Raw genomic sequence first — 23,584 nt, 5'->3', positions numbered from 1 at the left:
AGAGAGAGAGAGAGAGAGAGAGAGAGAGAGAGAGAGAGAGAGAGAGAGAGAGATTAATTGTTGCATTGTGACGCGTGTTGCATACTGCGCAGATGCGCCGTAACGATTCGCATTATGCAGTAATGCGAATTACCAACGTCGAGTCGCTCCGCGCGAGTCTCGTTAGTCGTTAAATTGTATCTAAACTCTGTTTAAAAACTCCTTCTCTCGTAATATAGTAAACTGATTAGTGTGCATGCAACACGCGAGTTACGCGCTTAAAAGTTCTAAAGACCGGCGCGACATATTTTATCGATCCGCTAATTTATGCCAACTACTTCCCCGCGCTGTGTGTGTAAAGGGATTACTATTTGCGGCGGGAAAAAGTAGCAACATAGACAGCGACGGAAAAACGTGTTGTAGAGCGTTTTTAAATTGGCTGTAAGAGTATACGCGAGTATACGCGTAGCGACTTTCAAGCGTAAAGATTATGACTCATATTGACGCAAAACTTTCAACTCCTACGTTCTCCATTACGGCTACCGTCTACGATCCCCTGACAGCGATAATACGCGATAGACAGCGTGTACCGTAATAATAAAGCCGATGAACAGAAAATCTCTCACACAAATAGGAACTGCCGGAGTTAGGAAGACGCGAGCAAGGAAGAAGCGAGTCGGGAAGCGAGGAAAAGCGAAGAAGGGGTTAGAGAGAGGGAGGAACGGCAAACTCTTTCCGTAATAAGTGCCTCACCGTAGGATGATGCGCGCGGGGATGAGGATGGGGCGCGAGAGGCAGAGAAACTTCTACGACACTCCGCTATAGTTGGGCGAGCGGTCTTATATAGAAAGGTGAAGTAGACTGCTAATTACCGCGCTAGAGAACTTGGTCTCGATTTCTTGGACAACTCATTAATCTTAATTAGCATTGGTGAATCTTTGAGCGTCCGTACACGCCACCGCGCGCTTACATGCCGGTTGAGTTTTCGGCTATTATAGTCGAAACCGGGCATGCGGGATGCGATTGATCCGGAACAAACGGATGTGCTTACTCCTCTCGCGAGCAGACCAGATTCGCGCAGGCTGGGGTAAGTTTCACTTGGTGATCGCATCCACGCGGGACATTATTCCGGTTTTCTCTTTTTTTACATCCAGTGAGAGAGAGAGAGAAAGAGAGAGAGAGAGAGAGAGAGAGAGAGAGAAGAGAAAGAGAGAAAGAGAAAAACAGGATTAGAATCACGCTCTCGGTCGACCCGAAGTAGAACTTACTTTTGGTCGTATATTTATCCGTATAGTGTCGTAGATTTTAAGATTACGTCTGTACACGTTGTTTACATATTTTCTAAATGATGTGTATATATATATATATATATATATATATATATATATATATATATATATATATGCTTAAACTATCTCTGGCATTACTCGGTTTATCAGAAAGTATCAAGGGGATGAAATCAGAGAAAGCGGGTTGACTAAATTTCACAAATACATGGTAACCTATATTTTCCGTAGAGATCAACTGTACAAAATTTGATTCAGATCGGTCAAAAAGTTTAGGAGTTTGTGCGTACAGACAGACAGACAAATAAATATTCTATTATATATATATACACGATTATTTTTCATATAAAGACAATATAAATTATGTACAATATTGTAAATTATATAGAAATATAGAAGAAAAAGAAATTGAAATGATGAGATAGTTACTATATCTGTTTTGGGTGTCGATTAAGAGCGTTATTAAATTAAATAAAAAATATAGTTCACTCATTATATAAAGTCTAACCATCTTTCTCTTTAATAAAGTTTTATAACGTTTATTCTTGTAAAGAAAATATATTTTTCATGTACTTTTTAGTGTACATAATAACTTTTTAGTGTACATAATAACTTTTTAGTGTACATAATAACTTTTCTGAAATTCGTGATGAATATATTTTAAGACTATTGTTAAGAAAATATTTTTTGTTGAAGATAGCTATGTCTTAAAAGAGCGAAAGTAAACTGTGTGTAATCGCTTTTCTTCACTGTAGATTGATGTTTTTCTGTGTGTAAACAAGTTAAAGTCAACAGAATTCTTTGGTTATATTTTTACCTTCAGAATAAAGTCTACCGCTCTGTCCCGTAATGAAATGAAAATTTCATGCAATTTCTTATCTCTTTTAAATATTACATTTATAATTGATACACACTCAAAATATATGGGTATAGTTACATATATCTATAGCTCTAAACGTATATTCTGACGTATTGCTCAAAGGTTAATTTAAAGAAGTTTATATTTGTATTTAATCTTTAGAATCCTGATGTAAATTTATAAATGTTATTTCCTATACACAGAAAAATATATACTATATTAAAAAAATATAACCTATTTCAAACATTTCATCACAAAACTCATTATGAGTTTTATGAAATTTAATAAAATTTAAATTTTTTAAAATAATTTCTATTCAAATTTAAAAAAAATAATTAAATAATAATTAAATAATTTTAAATAAAATAAAATAATAATTTAAATTTAAAAACATTTTTTTTAAATAATGCTTTTTATATTTAAATAATAACTAAATAATTTTAAATAAAATAAAATAATAATTTAAATTTAAAAACGTTTTTTTTAAATAATGCTTTTTATATTTAAATAATAATTAAATAATTTTAAATAAAATAAAATAATTTCAATTTAAAAACATTTTTTTTAAATAATGCTTTTTATATTTAAAACAATGATAAATAGTAAATGGTGGAAACCTTATATTAGTGTTTTTCTTTATTACTTTAAAAAAATTCATAAAATCCTCTTACTTTTCAGCTATCTGAACCTTCCTTTAAACCACCTCGATATTCATAGACTACTTATTGTTAACACAGATGACATTTCTCATGCATAGTTACGTTTTGTCTATATATAGACGTAGAATACTATAATTTACGCGTGAACATCTCATCATGTATGCATCGTCTAACTAATGTAATTTTGGGTCGTTTGATTCTTAAAAGAGCGTTTCACTAATCGGTTACTGATGCATGAGATAAACGTGTAGGAGCTAGTCTTTTATTCCTCCCTCATGTGCGGTACATTAGAGATCGACGTTTAGTAGCGAGTCCATATTTTATCGATGCGTCGTGTATTCGCCGTCGCGATGAAATATGCAGGCCCACGCCGGATCACGAAATTTCCGAATTTCTGGGCCGCGGTGGAATATCGACTCGTAGGCCACGTTCCTGCCGCGATACAAAGACTTTCCATGGCGCGGTCGGTACTAATGAGCCCTTTCCTATAGACACGAGACGCTAAAGGATGCAGTTCGAGGAGGGTGCTTTGCTCCGCGGCCGGTGGGCGAGAGGGGAATCGTTAACGGAAGTGAACAAGCCGTATACCACGGTATTAGATATTTATATGAGACTATACACGGATACTGATGTATCTAATTTTACCTCATTTGCGGTGACGTCCTGCGCTAAGTTAGAATGTATATGAGGAATGTGTTTGAGGAAAAGAATGAAATAATAATCCGTGCTGTTGCATTTATCTCTTTAAGGTAGCTGTCTCGCGACAATATTGCTAAAAAGTTATGTCGATTGATGGTTAAGGATGTATCTAAGCTATATAAAAATAGTACCAATTTGATAAACTTTGAGTAATTTTTCCTTTATTATCTATAATATACTAAAAAAATTTTCAAGTTGATTCACTAAACCGTTGAAGAGTAATTATTATGTTAATTTTACACGTGTTCTTATGGCAAAAGCAACTTTCCTGAATGTAATGAGTAAAAACGTATAGAAAAAACAGTACCAAAAATTTAAGTATTTTTATACATATAGATTCTGAATTATCGGAACTATTTGCAGAATTTGATTAGTTTTTACAACACGGTTTCAGAGAAATTATTTTTTATTTGTGACAATTTTGCGATTGTCGTAAAGAGTTAGTAACTAGACTGTGGAAATGCGGTAACGTTGCAATCAGCTGCCAACGTACAAACCACAAACTACATGGTACGCTGTTGCTACGTTTAACTTTTTTCATTATATATTTATAATAACAACAAATAATATTGATAGTTATTGACTTTTTTCATTATATATTTATAATAACAACAAATAATATTGATAGTTATCAGACAATGCATATTTATCTATTTTAACTTATCGCAATTACTTTTTCTCCTTTGCACTGATGGATATTGATTAAATAAATACTAAATTTAAAGTTCTAAAGTTGAATTAGAGCATTTTCCCTGCCAAAAGTTTTATTATAGAAAGTTGAAGAATAGCAAATAAAATTAATAAACCGTTGGGAAAGTGAACAATAACTTTTTAAATAAGAGATATATTATGTTAACCACTATTTATATCAATTATCATTAGGTTTACTATACGTTTGAGGCAGATATTCAAATTTTTTGTATTTGAAGCACTTCTGTTGACTTTAACTTGTTTACACACAGGAAAACATCAGTCTACTGCGAAGAAAAGCGATTACACAGTTTACTTTCGCTCTTTTAAGACATAGTTATCTTCAACAAAGAATATTTTCTTGATAATAGTCTTTTGTTACCGATTGTGTCTCAGATACATTTTTAATGTAGCACAAAGAAACTCTATAAATCTGTGCTAAATGTTTATAAATATGATTTATGATATACACACAGCTTTATGACTACAGCAAACAGCAAGAAAACATCAATCAAGCTTACATAACTCTTAAAAACTAATAAATAAAATCGTTTCCTTTTCGCGCTTTGACGTATTAATATTTTTGACTGGGGTTGTCGTGTTAAACATATGTTTATAAATATATCCTATGTGTCGCACACTAATGCACGCTACTAGAAAAATAATTGAGACGTTGGATTTTCTCATATTTTACCTTATTGGTCATATTTTTACATATTATTTATAGATTTTTAAGATTATTTAATCATCCTAAAGCTAAATGTTTTTAAGTATCATTAAGCATTTTTAAGCATCTTTAAATATCTTAGAAGATACTTAATCTAAAAAGATACTTAACCAAGAGACAGCGAAGGAAATATAGTGCATAAAGTATTATAAAATTATTACAGGTTAGCTACCATATAATTCAATCGTTATTATAAATTGTTTACTTTACGTATCAATTTTCTGGAAACTAAATAGTTAACGATCTTGTAATTTTTTTATAATATTTTCACAAGTCTCTTTTATTGCTCTTTGGTTTATCATTAAAACCGTAAAATTTGGTTGTTAAAATTGAAAACATTATGTGAAAGCCATTTTCGTAATACACGTAAATAGCTCTAACTTTGACTTCAATTATCTCAGCTTCGGTATCGTCAATCTTTTTTTAATTGCATATGCGTATTTTTTGATCGTGTTTCGATTAATATATTGTTAAAATTTAAAAAGATTCCTAAAAGGATTGGTTTATAAGACAACTACCTTAACATGTTCGTCATCAACGTCGCACATTGTGACGTAACGATCTCTCATTTCGAGTTTATCTTTACTGAGAATTTTCAATTTTATTTAATATGTATGTTACTAAATAAATATATATATATGTATCTATAATATATATAATATATCTATAATATATATAATATATATATATGTATCTAAATATATATATATGGCAACGACAGTTTTTCCTCGTATATCCACACATAAACATACTGAGTCTGCGTTATAAAAGTTACATGAGAACAAATGTAATATGGAAAGAATTTCGCAAATAAATCGTGAACGTCGCGCGTATGTAAAGACACGAACGCGGTATTCTAAGTTCTCTATGCGCCTCTGTGTTTCCTCTCTTCTCTTTTTTTCTTTTATTTATTTGTCGTATAAACTCGACAATTGAGTCTGACATATGTAGCAAATCGCACATCTGCTCGTAAAATTTTACGTTTACATGAACGGGCCGATCATTCGACCCATTTCGGGATTAAATGAAAGGGGCAACAGAACCAGTATGTCACATTGAACGCATTCAGCAGGCACACGCAATTGAGTGGCGATTGGGTGTGATTGATATATACCCCTTGGATTTCCACTGAATCAGGTTCGATTGTTACGCAGCTGCTATCCTATTTTTCCTCCGCTAAATACGGCCATTCTTGCAAAAATTGATTCGCGTCTCTGTTGTGAATAATTTACTTTTACTGTTGCTCTCATGTGCTCCGATTTTAGCCGTGTTGTAAATACCAATAATTAATTCTTTCAATCTATTAGTGGTCTATTGATCATTGATGCACACAATAGTAGAACTTATAACGTTTTATATTATTATAATTATTGTATAATTGCGTCTCAGCTTTTGGTTTGACAATACGTATTATTTGTCTTAATATTTGACCTGCTTATCAATTTGCATTGTGTAATTGTCGCTCGACGTATTATGTTTACCTTGACTTGGCAATTAAATTCAGGTTTAAAGCCGTTGAAAAAATCCCATCTTAGGATTGAGACGCAGCAATTTATTTATGTAATTAAATTAACTTATGTAACATATAATATAGCGGAATATGTTTTGGCGCGCCAACACCGATGTCCCGGATCTCATTGTTTAATGTTTTCATTTTGTGATTGTGCAACTACTACTATATACTACTACAGAGATGAATGAACAGAGTTGTTTGGCGAAGGACAAGGCCAATCCGCGCTGTTCACCGACACTCGACGAACTAAAGGGAAAGTTGCATGTGGACGTTAGAACAGTCGCCAGGAATTTCTCGAAGAGAAAAGTTGCCATACTTTCGCACAGTCTCGTACTTCAGGCGCGACAAATTTTTCCAAGCTTCGATGTTGCGCGAGTAAAACGGTACGCTTGCACTCCTCCTTCTCCTTCACCTCCATCTCCTGTTCCACATCACACATCGTTTCGATGCGGAGCAGTTTCGTCGCGCGCGCTCGTGAATTCGGACTTACATCCGTGCGAATTGCAATTTTATGGATGTACGATTGAGTGCTCGCTCATAATCACGCCCGCGCGTGAATTACATCGCGTAATTCGGTGAATTTCCACGAGACAAAATCCACGATTGAATTCACATATCTCGCCTTTGCCAATCTGTTATCTACATTATTCTACGGGTACATGCGTCCGCATTGCCGTTAAAACAATTACGCCGGTTGAAGCGAGTGTGCATTTGCGTGCGGAGTGATTTCCATAATTACGCTATCGACTGCCCGCTTCGTCGAACGAAGATTATCTCAAAGTGGAAAACAGCTGCCGCTGCTTTTTATTCTCGTGAGATGCAGCACTCGCCATACTCACGGATGAGCGAGTATAATCGCGGCAAATGTTGCGCGTATACCGACGGTAATAATAATAGTACAAAAAAATAATAACAATATAATAAATACTAAAGTGAAAGTAATAAAAATAATGATATAATAAATAGTAAAAGAAAGTAAAATATAATAAAACAGTAAGTTGAGACGTGTGTATATGAGATAAAGCGTTCATATATCGATTTCGATAATGTGCGGGCGAATTAACGTTTCACGTGAAACATCGCTTGTAATTTGCCCAGTGGGTGACTTTATTCGCCATTAGCGCGATCCGCGTTCATCGTGCCGGAGGTTCACGTGGCTTAGCGTTCGAAAGTAAAAGCGGGGGGGTGATTCATAGTCAGTCGTAAGGTGGTCGAAGCGGCAAGAATGGTCGGCGGACTGCTCGGTTTTCAGGGGGTTATCGCGTGCACTTTATCAGCCATGCGAGTGCTCGGACACCGGCGCGCTGAAATTATTTTGAGGTGACATAATCAGGTTACGAGTGAGCAAAGTTAAGACCCCGCACGTACCTCTTATACTCCGGGACTTGAAATACCTCGGGCGCGCGCGCACGTGCGAGTTTCCCCCGCGAAATGCCTCGTGTTTCACACTTTGATCCGCGTAATGTGGCGTTGATGGGTTTACGGTGTATTAATATATACGACGTTTCCCGTAGTTTTCGCATAATAATAATTACAGCTCGAAGCTATAACACGCACATTTAGCACAATTCCGGCGAAGTTCGGGCCGAGGCGTGCGACTAATCCGGGTAAACCTAACTTTGCCGATTTCCCGTCCCTTTCTAGATTACAATCCTACCTGCATGATACAGGCGGGGGAAGGGAAATCGAGTTAGCCGGTCCGCGCTCGCTTTAATTTGTCACGATTTCCATCGCGCAACGTCGACGCTTACATTTACACCCGAGAGAGGTACTTCACCACCTCCGCCATTAAGTTCTCTTTGTCGCGTTTCCTTATCGTGTCACTTCAATTTAGCGATGAAGATAATTACGTGAAGAGGACGGGAGAACCGGCGGCCGGGCAGACGGTCGGCCCCTCGGCGGGGGATGATATCGATTTCGCGGGGTGGCGGACCGCCGGCAAGAGGCAGAGACTAAAATGACATAGTCGTGACCATTTGATATTTGCGGACCGGGGGACACACACGCGACGGCAAACTTTTCAAGAGACTTCTCCATCCAGCGTGCGCGCGCGCGCGCGTACGTTTGTCTCCTCGCGTTTTCTTCCATTACGCTCGAGTACATGGCAAACTGTGCAATGGTTGTCGCGGAAGAGAAAATAACGAGGCCACCCGTTACAAAGTGATCCTGAAGGTCGGCGCAAAGTCGGCGAGCGCTCTCTGAAAAAGGGTCACTTTCACGCGTGAGATAATAACGCGTGATGTGATATCTTTTGTCCGTCGCGGGTTTTCGCGTTACCGAACAGCAACCGCGCGATATTAAGCTCTCCAAGTGGACTTTGTATCCTGCACCTCGAAACTGGAGAATTTTTAAAATCGCGCCCGCGCGATTAATTTCGCTACTTTCGTTATTTTGAGCTGCGCGACACATCTCTTTTGTTGTATGAGCGAGGAGAATAAGACGCGAGATGTACACGGAGCTCGGATAGTTGGAATTTTATTTAGGATTCTCGCAGAGCTGGATAGAGAGAAATCTTCATATACAGACGTATAAAAATTACACGTAGTCGTCGCGCTGATTTAGCGCGATACGTTTGCTGGATTAGCCGCTCGCGTTTCTTAATTTATTATTCATCGCTTAATTTTCGGCCCGCTCTTTCTCGACGCGAGGGAGCGAGGGAGCAAGCGTGTGGTTACATCACTGCGATTAAAGGCGGACAGAAATGAAATAAAGGCACTGCCTGGCCATTTTTAAGTTCTATATGCCACGAGTGCATCTGACATCGTACAAATTTCTCGTGCAGTCGATTCTTCTCTTTCTTGACTTTAACCGCGCGCGCGTGCGCTTTCCGCCTCCTTGCTTTCCAATTACAAGATCAAAATCTGACGTGACGTAACGAAAGGAAGGCAGCGCGGTATGTCGGATAAACGCGAACGTGCTTGAGCTGTACTATTTTTTTGCTGTTTTTAATTGATTGCTGTTCAACTATAATAAAGAATTGACTCCTCGAATATACAAAGTGTCTGAATTTAAGTGTCCGACCGCTTGTGTGTACGTACAACTCATTGAAGTGGAAACAAATCATGTACTATTTCATGAAATGTCATAGTAATTTTCGAGATGTTAACGAAAGAAAATCGATCAGTCTAAACTCGTGCAATGCGATGAGACGAACGGTCTGATGAAACATATCGCGGGCTTGCTGGTTATTTTCCAGCAACAGTGAAAATAGATTGACAACGAAAGGCGGAATAACATTTGACGTTTCAAAAATGGAGGAGACCCAGAATTGGAGACGATTCAGGAATGGAGGTGTTTCAGGAATGAGGACGATTCAAGAATAGAGGCTATCCAAGAATGGAGGCGATCCACGAATGGGATGATTTAGAAATAGAAACGTTTTAGGAATGGAGGTGGTCTAAAAACGGAGGTGATTCAGGAATAGAAGACTTTTCGAAATGGAGGCGGTCCAGGAATAGAGGCGGCCCAAGAAAGAGCGAGAGGAATTTAGGAAGGAAAGAAGAGGGCGATATCAGGAGATATTAGTTTCTTATTTTTTCTATTGATATGTTTCTTGTCTGTTTTGATCTTATGGTTGTTGATATAACGAATTATAGTTAATATTTATAACGCACATTAACTAAATGACGCGCGCGCGTCATGCATCGCTGTGGTGTTTTAATAAAGATCGAATGTTACGTCGTTGTTACGTAAATGCGAAGAGCATTGATTTTTGTGTTAAAGTGTACATTAATCTATATTAGAACGAGAGAGAGAGAGAGAGAGAGAGAGAGAGAGAGAGAGAGAAAGAGAGAGAAATCGGAAACTTTGATTTGGATTACTAATGTATGAAGCATCAGTTTCATGTTTTTGGCATACGTAAAGTGTGATTTAAAAAAAAACAAAATGATAAAATAAAAGGAATTATGCGTTGATTCAGATATAATTTAATCGCGTTCAATTGAGGTAAAGTTAATCCGATATTTGGTGAAATTTTTCTAAATCGCGCTGGCAGAGAGAGAGAACATCCAATGTCACGCAACCGCGCAACGGAGGATTCAGTAAAAACGCATTTTTATGGCATTCTTATCTATTAGTTAAAAATATAATAAACATTTTACTAGAGAGCCAATAATTATATCGTGTACAGACAATTGCATATATGCCTAGCCATTTCCTAGCCATGTGCTAATCGAGAGTTACTAAAACTTTCAATCTAACGTTTAGTTTCTAGATAGTCAAGAGTCGTAACTGTTGATTATTTGAAGAATATTATAGTATTTACCTTTAAACTGTATTTTCTCAAGAGTTGTAAAATAGCATAGTGCTTATTGTTACCCACGTTTTATGATTATGCTATCACTAATAATGTTACGTGAACAAATAACTGTAATTATAAACATAAACAAAACAGCAAGCTGTCCAAGTGTCACAACTGTTTGACATAGTTGCAGCTTTTTCGAATATTCACGATCCAACAGTCACGATCCTTGACTATCTGGAAATAAATGTTAGGTTGAACATTTTTAGTAACTCTCAATTAGAATACATAGCTAGGGAATGGCTAGGCACATATGCAATCCTGTGTCACTTCAGATTTTGCCAAGCCGGTCACCACGTAAACGCGTCAGCGGTGTTTCTCAATTGTGACAAGCTGGAGCGCTACAACCTCATTGGCGAAAATGTGCGCGCACCATTTTGCAACTGAGCATACGTGTCTGGCTTGATAATACATACAGAATTAAATTTTTAACAATCTCAACAGAGAAGTCAGGATGGCCGAGCGGTCTAAGGCGCTGCGTTCAGGTCGCAGTCCACTTCTGTGGGCGTGGGTTCAAATCCCACTTCTGACAACTATCGCAACAGATGGTTTAAGTATGAGCTTAAGCATCTTTACAATATTTTTTGTCATGTGGCTTTTTTATTATTATATAGGTCCTTCGCAGTTCTATTTAGGATATGTGCTAAAAGGTTAAATTAACTGCGAGCTTTGGTACGCTGTCGTGACGACCAAAAAATTATTTTTTAATACGTATGGCGGCTAGAGATAAATCCGGGACGCGCGGACAAATCGCCGATATTTTGCTAACTGCAAAGCGCACGATAGAGAAGGAGAGAGAGAGAGAGAGAGAGAGAGAGAGAGAGAGAGAGAGAGAGAGAGAGGGAGGGAGGGAGGGAGAGGGAAAAGGAGGGAGAGAGAGAGACCGTTTCGTATTAACGCGCGTTTAATCTTACGATCGGTCTTAAGCGACCCATTGATTGCGCTTTAATGAGTACCGCAGTGTCGAAACGCGTTATTTGCCGAGAATAGTACGCGGTTTGCTCACGTTCATCAGGCAAAGATAATGTTCAAAGGAAGTATACGGCCAGGCGCGGTGTGAATTCTCGAGAGTCCTTCTCCGTCGCATCCGGCTGGTCCTCGTGTATTTCTCTCGTGTACCTGCTTGTTTAATTAAATGATAAAGGGAAACGCTGTGGCGACGCGGCGAAGGGGAAATGGACGAGCGACGGCGGTGGTAAGGGAAGGAGAAAGGAATCGGTCAGAGAGTAGGTTACCTCGCTCTGTTACCGATTTCCATGCTAGGAAACCTTACCCCTTTCTTCCTTTCTCCTTTTTCTCCGGGACTTCTTTTATTTACCATGGACCAACGATCCCCTGAGCGCTGACCTCGTAACGCGGTGAAGCCAAGCTGCGTACATCGTTATCTCCACTTCGCCATAATATGAGGAGGTATAACGAGTTCCACGCCGTCTTTCCGGAAATTCTATGTTCAACCAGCCTCGAAAGTCGAAACGCCAACGCAATGGCATGGATACACAAGCATGCTATCTCAACGTGATCCTTTACCTTAAAATTTCACGGTACCGCTATTCCCGAACTTTCAGTTCGAATTTGTACGATTAATGATTGCGAAACTTGGCGACAGAATTATTTTGGCGTGTCGACTTTACTCCAGGAGAGAAATGCAATCTTTCTTCTTTATTTAAATGCACGAATAAATAATACAACTGCTATTCACTTGTTTAATGACGTCAGTGAAATTCATAAATGCAACGCACGTTGCAATTCGCATTAATCTTTTTTAGTTTTGACATCTGTTAAATTTTTCGTTTATATAATATTTCAGCACATACAAATACAAATAGAATTGCGAAGGGCTTATATAATAACAAAACACGTGACAAAAGGTATCGTAAAGATGATTAAGCCTGCTTAATCATCTATTTCGATAGATGTCAGAAGTGGGATTTGAACCCACGCCCACAGAAGTGGACTGCGACCTAAACGCAGCGCCTTAGACCGCTCGGCCATCCTGACTTACTAATATGAGCGTGTTGTTTTTTTTCAGTACTATGTTTTTCTCTCTGTCTCTCTCTCTCTCTCTTTCTTATTGTGCGCTTTACAATTAGTAATATATCGACGAAGTGATTTATTCGCGCGCCCAAGATTTATCTCTAACCGTCGTACATGTTGAATAATAATTTATTGGTCGTCACGACAGTCGCAGTTAATTTCATCGCAGTTAATTTCATCTTTTAGCACATACTGCAAATAGAATTGCGAAGGACCTATATAATAAAAAAAAAGAAAACCACATGACAAAAAATATCGTAAAGATGTTTAAGCTCATACTTAAGCCATCCGTTGTCAGAAGTGGGATTTGAACCCACGCCCACAGAAGTGGACTGCGACCTGAACGCAGCGCCTTAGACCGCTCGGCCATCCTGACTTCTTTGTTGGTGTGGTTATAAATTGAATTCTGTAAGTATTATCGAGCCAGACACGTGTGTTCAGCAGAGCTCTCAGTTGCAAAATGTTGTGCGTATATTTTCGCCAATGAAATTGTAGCGCTCCAGCTTGTCACAAGTGAGAGACATCACTGACGCGTTTGCGTGGACCGGCTTGACAGAATCCAAAGTGACAGTATACAGGATTGCATATGTGCCTAGCTATTCCCAGCTATGTATCCTAATTGAGAGTTACTAAAAATGTCCGACCTAACATTTGTTTCTAGACAGTCAAGGATCGTGACTGTTGATTATTCGAAAAAACTGCAACTATGTCAAGTAGCTGTGACATGTTGATGTTTTGTTTATGTTTATAATTGCGGTTATTCGTTTATGTGTTACGCGTGACATTATTAGTGGTAACATAATTATAAAACACGGATAACGATAAAAGCACTATGCTCGCTATCTTACAGTTCCTGAAAAGTTAGAGATAAATACTGTCACTTTACAATTTAAAGGTAAGTACTGCAATATTCTTCGCATAATCAACAATCACGAGCCTTGACTATCTAGAAACGAATTATGTTAGGTTGAAAGTTTTAATAATTCTCGATTGATACATGGTTAGGGAATAGCTAGATATATATGCAATCCTCTGTATACGATATAAGTATTGACTAGTGAAGTAAGTGTTTGTTATATTTTTAACTGATAAATAAGAATGCGATAAAGATATGTTTTTACTGAATTCTCCGTAGCGGTTGTGTGACGTTGGATGTTTCAGATACATACACACATCTATATATGTTGTTTCTTCGTCGCTTTTCATAATCGATTACTGCGCAAACGCACTAATAATGTCCGTCCATTGTGACAACTTGAAGCGTTACAAACTCCACTGGGAAAAACGTGTGCAAATCATTTTGCAACCGAGCATACGTCGTATTTAGAAACAAAACGCGAGATGTGCGATCATATAAACTACATTGAAGAGACCGCGGAACACAGTTCGTCGCAAAATAAACGATAACGCGATTACAAATATTAACGTAATTGCACAATTACATTATTATTAACGTAATTACATTTGCTCTGTTAGATTCTGGTTTTCGCGTTCTAGGTCCTTTTTCAGTAATACGCACGGAAAAAAAGGTTTGGTTGAATTAACCAAATATCTGGTCGAATATGAACGATCCAGAAATTCCGATTGAAGTAACCCGAATTCTGTTTAAGTCAACCAAAAATCTTGTCATCTTAAGCAGAATTCGAGTTACTTCAATCGGAATTTCTGGATCGTTCATATTCGACCAGATATTTGATTAATTCAACCAAACCTTTTTTCCGTGCGGTATTTCAAATTTTACATTCGAGTCGCACGCGTATTAAAAATCCGAGTTTTGCCATTGCACTCCACAGTAACGTGCATCGGGAGAAGGGGGAGAGGAGGTGCTAACAGAAGTAAATAGAGTTAATTAATGGAAAGGAATATACGCGACAGCGTGAGAGCGAAGACCAATCTATTGGAACTTACAAGTGCGACGTCTCAGGAGCGACGCCGTGCGTTGCATAGCTCGTCGATGGCAGAGGAAAATTCCAGAGATCCTAGCGCCCTTTGCAGAATCCGTGCGACAGTTAACTCGAGCATGCAGAACGCGCGAATGGCGAGCGAAATGCGGTTCGTTGTGACGTCGCGCGTCTAAGCGCGGAATTTATTATCATCGCGCCAATAAAATGCGATAGTTACCGCTTGCGTTTTATGTAGGGTTTTATGCAAAGCGCTGTGCACGCGCGTTGCGTAAAACGACCTGTAGTCGTTTGGAGCGCCACAGCTTTTATGTAGGAAATTCTGAGCCGGGGCTCAGTGATTTTGATAATAAAATGTTGATCCAAAGAAGTGGAGAATATAAAGGGTTCCGTTACATAAATTATTTTTAACTCGTAGAGAGAGGAAAAAGGAGAAGAATGAAGGGGCGCGCAGAGAGAGAGAGAGAGAGAAATTTTTTATTAGGACTTTTATTGATTATTACGAAGAAAATTTTCTCTTTCTCTCGTTCGCACATTATTGAGAGACAATTTTCGATATCGAATTTAGATAAGAGGTTTTAAAGAGTCATAGTTTGCGTACACATATCCCTTTTAAAGAACACCATCTGACTCGAATTTAGGAATCGATCGTCCGGACTATTCGCGCAAACATAAAAGGGCGCCCATGCGAATGCGCGGTGAATAATGCGTTAACGTATTTCCATCCTTACAATATGCGCGCGGAATATAAGTGGGAAACGTCGCGGGCAATATTGTTCGCACGAGTGAGCTCGGTATAAACGGCGAGTCCCTTAGAAAATATCTTGCGAGACGTCTCACGGCAAAAATGCACTTTTCACGACTCGCCGTCGTCGACGTCGTCTTTCGCGCCGTCGTCGCAGTCGCAGTCGCGGGCGATGATGCTTTATTCATTATTGTGCCGCTGCAGGCGCCGGCGCGTAAGAATTCGATATCCGGGGATTTGCTCGTGGGGCGCCCCGACAGTGATAGAAATCGTTCTGATACCGTCTCGCCGTGCGAATAGCGATGAGTTATTTGCAGGAAGCCGTTCGGGCGGACAGAGAATAAAGGGCGAGGGATAGGCGGAGTGACGGAAATTACAATAGACGTATACAGAGGGCGAATGAAGATGGCTGTTCTCAGGTAGGGTCGAGGAGAGAATAACCGCGGGGGCGGAAATCGTTGTTAGCCTAGAAGCGGCGAGATTTGGATATCAAAGGCTAGGCCGTGGCCGAGATAACGCGCTATTGACGTTATCGGAGACAAAGAACCGCGAATATACAATACAAGGACACCGCCCGCATTTGCCTGATGCATTTGACGCTAAACGTGATTAACTGATCTCCCGATGTCTCGATGTTCGCTTCACATTAAACGGCTAAAAGTCAGTGACAGTTAGAGGAACTTCAGATATCAAAGTATACTACTTAGTTTCTAGAAGTTAAATCGAAAACTATTCTAGGAAACTATTAGTTATCAAATTAGTTTTTTATCAAATTATCAATCAGTTTTTTATCAAATTATAATGTCAAGTGTCTCTTATAACATGTTATTCACGGATTTCGGTTATCTATATCTGAGCAGAAATTAGTCGGACCTTAAATATGTAGTGGTTCTAGCCAAGAATGCTCCAAAATAGGCATGCCTTTATAGGGCCCAAATATAGCCAAAGTAGACAAATTCTGAATAGAATTTCATTAATAACCTAGGCTATAGATTAATGCTGACGTGGATGTTTCAAAATACACATGCCTTTGTAGGGCCCATATATGACCAAGTATGCAAATCCTGCATGGAATAAGTAATAAACTGATGCTGACATAAAAACAATCGAGGCTTGTGCCAATAAAGCTTTAAGGTTTAAGTGAAAAAACAATTATTCATTAATAGTCAATGATTAATAATTGTAAGGTAAATATTTTGATGAATGTATGTTACTATATTTTAAATATTTGAGATAAATATCTAGTTTAATTAGGCATACCGAGATAAGACTTAATCAGACTTACAAATCTAAACGCTAATTTGTAAGAGCATTACATTTCTGTATAATGCTTAAGTGAACCTCTTTGTAGGACCTTGATAGAAGTAAAGAAAAACTGTCTAAGCTCTTTTTAATTCCTGTTTTCAATTTTTATCCAGATAATAAATTTAACTTTTCACGCACGCGCGTGCCATTTGTGAGTCATTTTAGGGATAATCGAAATTTGATTTGACCTTTATGTTTAAATAGTTTAGGCATGTGGAACTTAGGGTCTTTACCTAAAAAAAGTAGGTTATAACGGAAATCTATACCTGCAAGCACATCTGGGTTGCATTCCAAAATGTCCTTTCCGAGAAAAATTTTACTCTTAAGTCTATAGTATATGTAACATGAACTTAAGAGTAAACTTAAGATACTATAGATTTAAGAGTAAAATTTTCTTCGAAAAAGATGTTTTGGAATGCAACCCTGGTTTAGTCAGTTCACTGGGAAACTGCGAGCAGACAAAGTTGCGAGTGTACTTTAAATGGCCCATAAATCACACGGCGTTAGTGAAAAGTAATATTGTTGAGTTACCTTTTGTATTTTTTTGTAATTTAAAAGACGATAATGAACAGATGCGGATAGTCACTTTGTGACGATCATCGTATACAATTTCGTCCGAATTGATAAACTATAATTTTTTTCAATATTTAGTAAATTTTCAGTTGCTATTATTATTTTGTGTATACATCAATATAATTCGATTAAATTTTATATAAAAACTGAATTTATTAGTTTTTTTCTTTTGATTTCAAGCTGCTTTATTTTGTTGTCCAGAAAATGATAATTTTAAATTCTCAAAATAAATATATTTTTTTATGAATACCGTCAAACTATTTTTTTTTTATGAAGGCTTACCTCTCAAGAGCGTAACCGCAGACGAATTTCTTTTTCTTTCAACGCGTTGAAAAGTTACGAATTTTTTTCTACAAGTAGAATACAAATAATGTAGTTTTTTGTAGATTAGGTTAAGTCAGGAGCCAAGCAGCTGATAATTCCATTGCTGTCCGGTTGGCTGCAGCAGTTAGAAATCGTGATAATTCTTAATTGTCTTAATACCCGAAATATATTCCTTAATTGCCCGTCTATTCCTTAATACCCGAGGTTTTTCTACGCGCATAATCGCATTTTCATACTTCAAGTCTCTTTCGATGTTCTTGCCGAAGTTATCCTATCATTTCTTATTATATTGTTGCTTTATCTTCTTTTATTTCATTATTCTCTTAGGCTATTGCTTTCTATCCGTATTGCTTTCTATCCGTATTGCTTTCTATCTGTATTTCCTTTATATATTAGCTTGATTTCCGATGATATCGCGCCGATATATTCCGCATCTTCTCGTAAAGACGCCGCTCTGATTGCGTCGCGTGTCGAGAAACGAGCGTGTCTCTGCTCGAGGCGGACGGGATAGGAGCTGATATTGCTCCGATATGAAGTTGTATCGATATTGCAGCGCGTATAGCGCGCGGCAGGCTGTTATAAAAATCAGCAGCGACTGAGGCTAACGAGGATGTAATGGGAAATCGAAGGGATCGGCAAAACGCCTTGAGTTTTGAATGAGCAGGTCGCGACGCGCGATAGCATTTCTCGTTAATTGACCCGAGGGAAAATGGTTCCGTCGCGTGAACATTTCTTTTACTTCTACCCCAAGTCCCCGGAAGAAAAGTCACATTGGTCAGGAACAAGGTGATAATCCAATTTAACGAAGATTAATGAGCCGCCTGTCACATCTCAGGCGACTTCATATCGCGAATACTGCTGAGTCTCAGTCACGTAGTACCGCGTCAGCGACGATAAAAATATACATATTGCAGCATTGTCGTGAGCGAAGACAGGAAAACAGCGAGAGAGATATGCCGGAAATTACGGCTGGCGAATAGAAATGGATGAGACAGACGGCAGGACGTTGTTGTTTGGTCGACGGAGCGCTGCTTGTTCGCAGCGATATATCCTGTTATCGATGTGTATTGGTTTTCGTTTTCCCGCATGCGTCCTAAGGGTCGAATAGACATTCGTCGATAAAATCACTTGATATGTACACAAGGCAGACGGAAACAGAAACAGCTATATTGAGTGTCCGTGAATGGGTTGATAAAAGACGATAGGATGAAAGAAAGCAAAGAACTTTGTATAAAATAATAACAGACTATATACAGTTTTTTTAATTCTTATGTGGCACACATATTTTAGGGATCGTTTTCGTCTTATTTATATTCTGTAAAAGGATTAGTAAAAGTGTTAGTAAAAATGTCTGAAAAATAATAAATATACTTTCGAGTCTATAGGATAGAATTATGTACAGAAACGATTGCAAATATTTACTTGAGCATCTTATTTTATTGCAAATATGAAGAAAAACGTGAGGAAAACGTGAGTTTTTACTTTGTTTCAGTGGGAAACGTGAGTGACAAAAATTTGTAATTTTTCTGAAAATAAGTTTAAGAAGTTAACACTCTAGGATTTTCTTGTCAACACTCTTGAAGCTTTTAGAAAAATAAACAATATTACATATTTCGATTTGTCAAAAAGTATTATTATTTGGGTATACGACAATATATTATGTTTTCAAGAGATGAATAAAATCATTAATAGTTTTAAGTTTTTGCGGCTATTATAATGAAAATTTTATTAAAAATATTACAAAGACTACCTATATATTTAAGTATTTATTTTTTGTTCGTGACTAGAATATAAATAAATAAGTTACTTACATAAAATCTTGCTCATATATTACATTTAATGTAAAGAAAATATAACGAAAAAATCATCTTTATTTTACATCTTTATTTTAACCTTCTTCTTTTTCTTTTTTTCTCAATCTGTTAGTTGACGATTAATAGTAAAAATCTTATAGCAATTTTGTTTTTTGTTACACTAGCTTAAATTACCCAACGTTACTCGGGCTTGTTATATATATCTAGAACATCTAAACTTAAATTATTACAAAGTGTCAAGAGGATGAAGTCTGGAGAAGAGGATAGGTTATCCAGATTTCATGTAGCCTATGTTTTCCTTCTGCTGAGAGAGTAACTATGCAAAATTTGGCCTAGATTGGTTAGAAGATTTAAGAATCAATAGGGAATATACAGAGAGAGACATTCTATTTTGTATATATAGCTGAGAAGCAATTAAAACAGCTCAACTGTGCTTAAAACTCATATTTCTACCAACTATAACTTTCATTTATCGCGTGAATCGAAAAAGTCTTCGATCCACTAAATTGCGGCTAATTCGAAATTGAAAATGGGATGAGATCGGAGATGACACCAGTGCGTCAGATTAGAGTTAAATAATTTCAGAGGCAAACGAAACGAAAGGAACCTGTAAGTCTGGCGACCGATAGGTCAATCGATATCGGAATCCATTTACGAGAGTAGCGTGAAAACTAAAGATACGACTGTTTGCCTGTATATGTGTGTGTATGTGTATAACATCGCTGAAAATTCACATTCCGCTAATCTATGCGGCTGTTTTAGCTCGTGCGCCCGCCTTTTCGCATTTTCCACATTTTTCCGTGTTTTGTCAATATCCGTGGTGATTTAATTCTAGTGAATCTCTCGACGTAAGATTTGTGTACAGGGTTTGATATTTATTACGTTCCCTCAGAATTTCTTTTCTTTTATGCTCTCCCAGAACTTTCTTTCGCACATAATCTCATTCCCCACTTGCTACACTTTTCCCGCTTTTACTGGTAATACAATATAATTTGTGTGTATCAAGTTAACGTGGTGAGTCCGTAATGTAATGTCTCTTAACGAGCTCGGTGAACTTATTGAATACCGAAAAGGAAGGAAGGGCGCGAGAGAAATGGATCCCGTTGAAGGAAGATTTATGTCGTTGCTCAACGAAGAGAAAAATAACGAGGGAGAGAGGGCAGGAATGTCGTGAGAGGAGCTACGTTCTATGATACGATTCAGAAAAAGCGCGTCCGCGACTTTTCTTCTCGTTCAGCTTTCGTAACTTGCGTACCAAGAGTATCGGGTGCAACAGTGAAGAAGGTTAACGTGCGATGAATCTCTCTCTTCCTCTCTCTTTTTTCGGGTAAAAAAGAGCACAACAAGATTTCTCTGGTAGTTCGCTTTATTTTCGCCCGATGACACATCGATACCTCGAGTGGCGGACAAATTGAATTACGCGGAGGCCCTCGACAATCGCATTAGTCTACTAGAACGGGAAATATCCGCAATTTACTTTTATGAAGTTCCGCGCAGTATACGCGTCATATGGCGTCGCAATAATCCGCTTCTAGAATTTCTGGATCGCTCTGTGATATAAACGAAAGAGCAGTCTGAGTGCAATCGTTAGAAAGGACGTTTCAGCGAAATATCCGCGCCGTAATGAATACTAGAAATAGTAAGAGTTGCGACAATTTCTTATCTTAGCGAAGTTAGGCAAATGTAATCAGTGATCGTGTCCCAATTTGTGACAATTGGGCATCTCTTTTTCTAAACAATTAGTCAATACGGATTCACAATTTATCCTAAATATGTGTTTTTATCCTAAATTTTATGTATTCCTAAATTTTATGTATCCTAAACATGTGTGATTAATATCCTAAATTTTATGTATCCTAAACATGTGTTTTTATCCTAAATTTTATGTATCAGATATAACAAATTTCGAGTAAAATGAAAAAAACAGTAAATATAGAACATCAATTTTATGAGCGTATTGCTGATGGCGACAGTTCGAACAGTTATTTGCAATTTTATAAGCAAAGAAAGTAACAAAATATGTAATTTTCATAGTTAATTCATATATGTCACTAATTGGTAATAGAATATTGATTTGTTCCCATTAATGACAATTTAAATAAATGTGAAAAATGATATAAATGTTTATATCTAAAAAGGACATGTCAATTTTATTTGTCACGGAGTTAAAAAACAGCATTAATATCATAGCTTGCTTCTTCAGAATTTATTAAATACAGTGCAAATATATGATCCTTATTTGGTTATTCTATATAAATACAATGTTTATATCTACAATCATTATTTCCTCATATTTGTAATTATTAGCCTATAAATTGCCTATATATTTGCCATTTCAGTTAATAATTTAATAATACATTCATGATTCTGTACCGATTTGTGATATTCGAATAATGATAGCTTATTACTTTTTGTTAATAAATTTATATATCTCTCTATTTTCGTAATAAAAAATTATTTGGTCATTAATTGCGATATTCACCTTATATCACAAATTAGAACCAAACTAAACTGTCATGTCACTAAATGGCATACAACACGACCACACTTTTGAGATAAAATATTATAAATAAAGCAAAATCTACCGATAAATTAGAACAATATAACACAATTAAAATCCCAAATGTTTGAGCTTTCTAAAAGAATTAATTTTGTATGCACTCTCAACACTTTATATTATTAATTGATAAACTTATTTTCACGTTGAGTAGTTCACTAATTAGGACATTCACCTTAAGTTAACCGTCGAAAATTCATGCATGTCTCCGATGCAGACGTTATTAATCGGCTGCGATAAATATACGATTTTGCTGGTGTAATATTAGAGTCACAGATGCGCAAGTGTAATGCTTAATCCCTATCCCTATAAAGTCGGGACATTGGCGAGTGGTATTTCGAATTATTTTCACGTTCACGTTTCTAATTCCACTATCGATCACTTTTTCGCACGCATTTATTTTTCCCCTTCCGGTAATATCATACATATTTCATGCAACAGCGGGCTGTAACCGTGCGCGCAGCATTGTTTACGGAAAAAATCCGTTGGCATAAATTCGGAAACAGCGTGGACTGTCGCGCTGCGGGTTACATCTGGCCGCGCGCGGAGAAAATCCCGATCCCGCTTTACAAGCTCGTTCGCAGCAGCGTGTCGCCGCGTTCCTCCTTGTCTGGTGATCGCTCCACCGTCACAACGGGTGGCTCTCTCGATGCCGGTAGAATAAAACTACCAGCGACTCGCGCGCCGAGCTCTCGCCATTTCGACGGGTTGGGACAAAGCGGGTCGGAAAAAAAGGCCAAGCAAGGGGGTAGCGGGACGGGAGAAAAAGTGGGTATCCCTCGTGCGATTGTCGGCCGGAGGCGTTTGCAAGTTTCAACGACGTCCGACTGGGGCGTTAATTCACTTTAATCCTCCGACACCGCCACTGCCGTGGCTCGCGATCGGGCGCGTAAATCGCCTCGCGAATCGCGAAAAGTACCTTCATTGTTCACCCCCGGAAACAAAACAGCTGCGCGTTGATATGCGTGCCGCACAATGCAACCGTGGCCTCCGATGCATCACCGGTGAGCCGATACCAGAGTGCGCTCTTCGCGTACAGGATCGATCGATGAGAAGTCGGAAGGAGAAGTCGGAAAGCTATAATCTCTTCCGAAAATGGAGAAAAATTTCCGCGGCACGCGGCGGAATTCCGCGGTGGCGCACGGATTCTCCTGACATTCTCCTCGATAAATTAAAAATCTGCGCACAGATAACTGATCCTTCATCCTACCTGCTAATCCTTGAAATCGGAGCTCATTAGACTACAGGTCCGTCGTCACTCGCTCGATTGATGTCGTTACGTTTGGAAGTTAAAGCAATTGTATCATGAAATGAATTTCACGATACACAATGAAATATTATCTAACTGTTCGAGCAATTGGAAATAGACTGATCATTCAAAAATTGAGATATTTGCAATTAAAGTTGACATTTTTTATACGTGTTATTTGGGACTAACATTTTATTTTTAATATCTTCTAAAGTATATGTAAGATTTTGGGAAAGGACTACTTATGATATTAAAGATATTAAAGTATAGACATTATATACAAATTTCAAAATTATTGACCACTTTGTTCTGAAAATATGATAGTGGAAAGTTTATAATTTATAGTAATACTAAAAAAAAAAAAAAAAAA

The 23,584-nt window shown here is 37.7% G+C and overlaps 1 long non-coding RNA gene and 3 other non-coding genes across 4 annotated transcripts in view; 2 read left to right on the top strand and 2 right to left on the bottom strand.

The window, feature by feature from the left end:
- LOC116847576 overlaps positions 1–23,584 on the top strand; it is a 75,206-nt gene that overhangs the window by 17,791 nt on the left and 33,831 nt on the right. The gene's annotated exons all lie outside the window — the stretch shown is intronic.
- Trnal-cag lies at positions 11,161–11,244 on the top strand. Its single transcript has one exon. It is a non-coding gene; the product is annotated as a tRNA-Leu (tRNA).
- Trnal-uag lies at positions 12,627–12,710 on the bottom strand. The gene has a single exon. It is a non-coding gene; the product is annotated as a tRNA-Leu (tRNA).
- On the bottom strand, positions 13,039–13,122 carry Trnal-cag. Its single transcript has one exon. It is a non-coding gene; the product is annotated as a tRNA-Leu (tRNA).

This window comes from Odontomachus brunneus, unplaced genomic scaffold, assembly GCF_010583005.1.
Source record: "Odontomachus brunneus isolate Ranch 3 - 2012 unplaced genomic scaffold, Obru_v1 Obru_scaffold_080, whole genome shotgun sequence".
Lineage (NCBI taxonomy): Eukaryota > Metazoa > Arthropoda > Insecta > Hymenoptera > Formicidae > Odontomachus > Odontomachus brunneus.
Note: the sequence above shows the minus strand (reverse complement) of the source record. Positions and strands in the feature narration are given on the sequence as shown.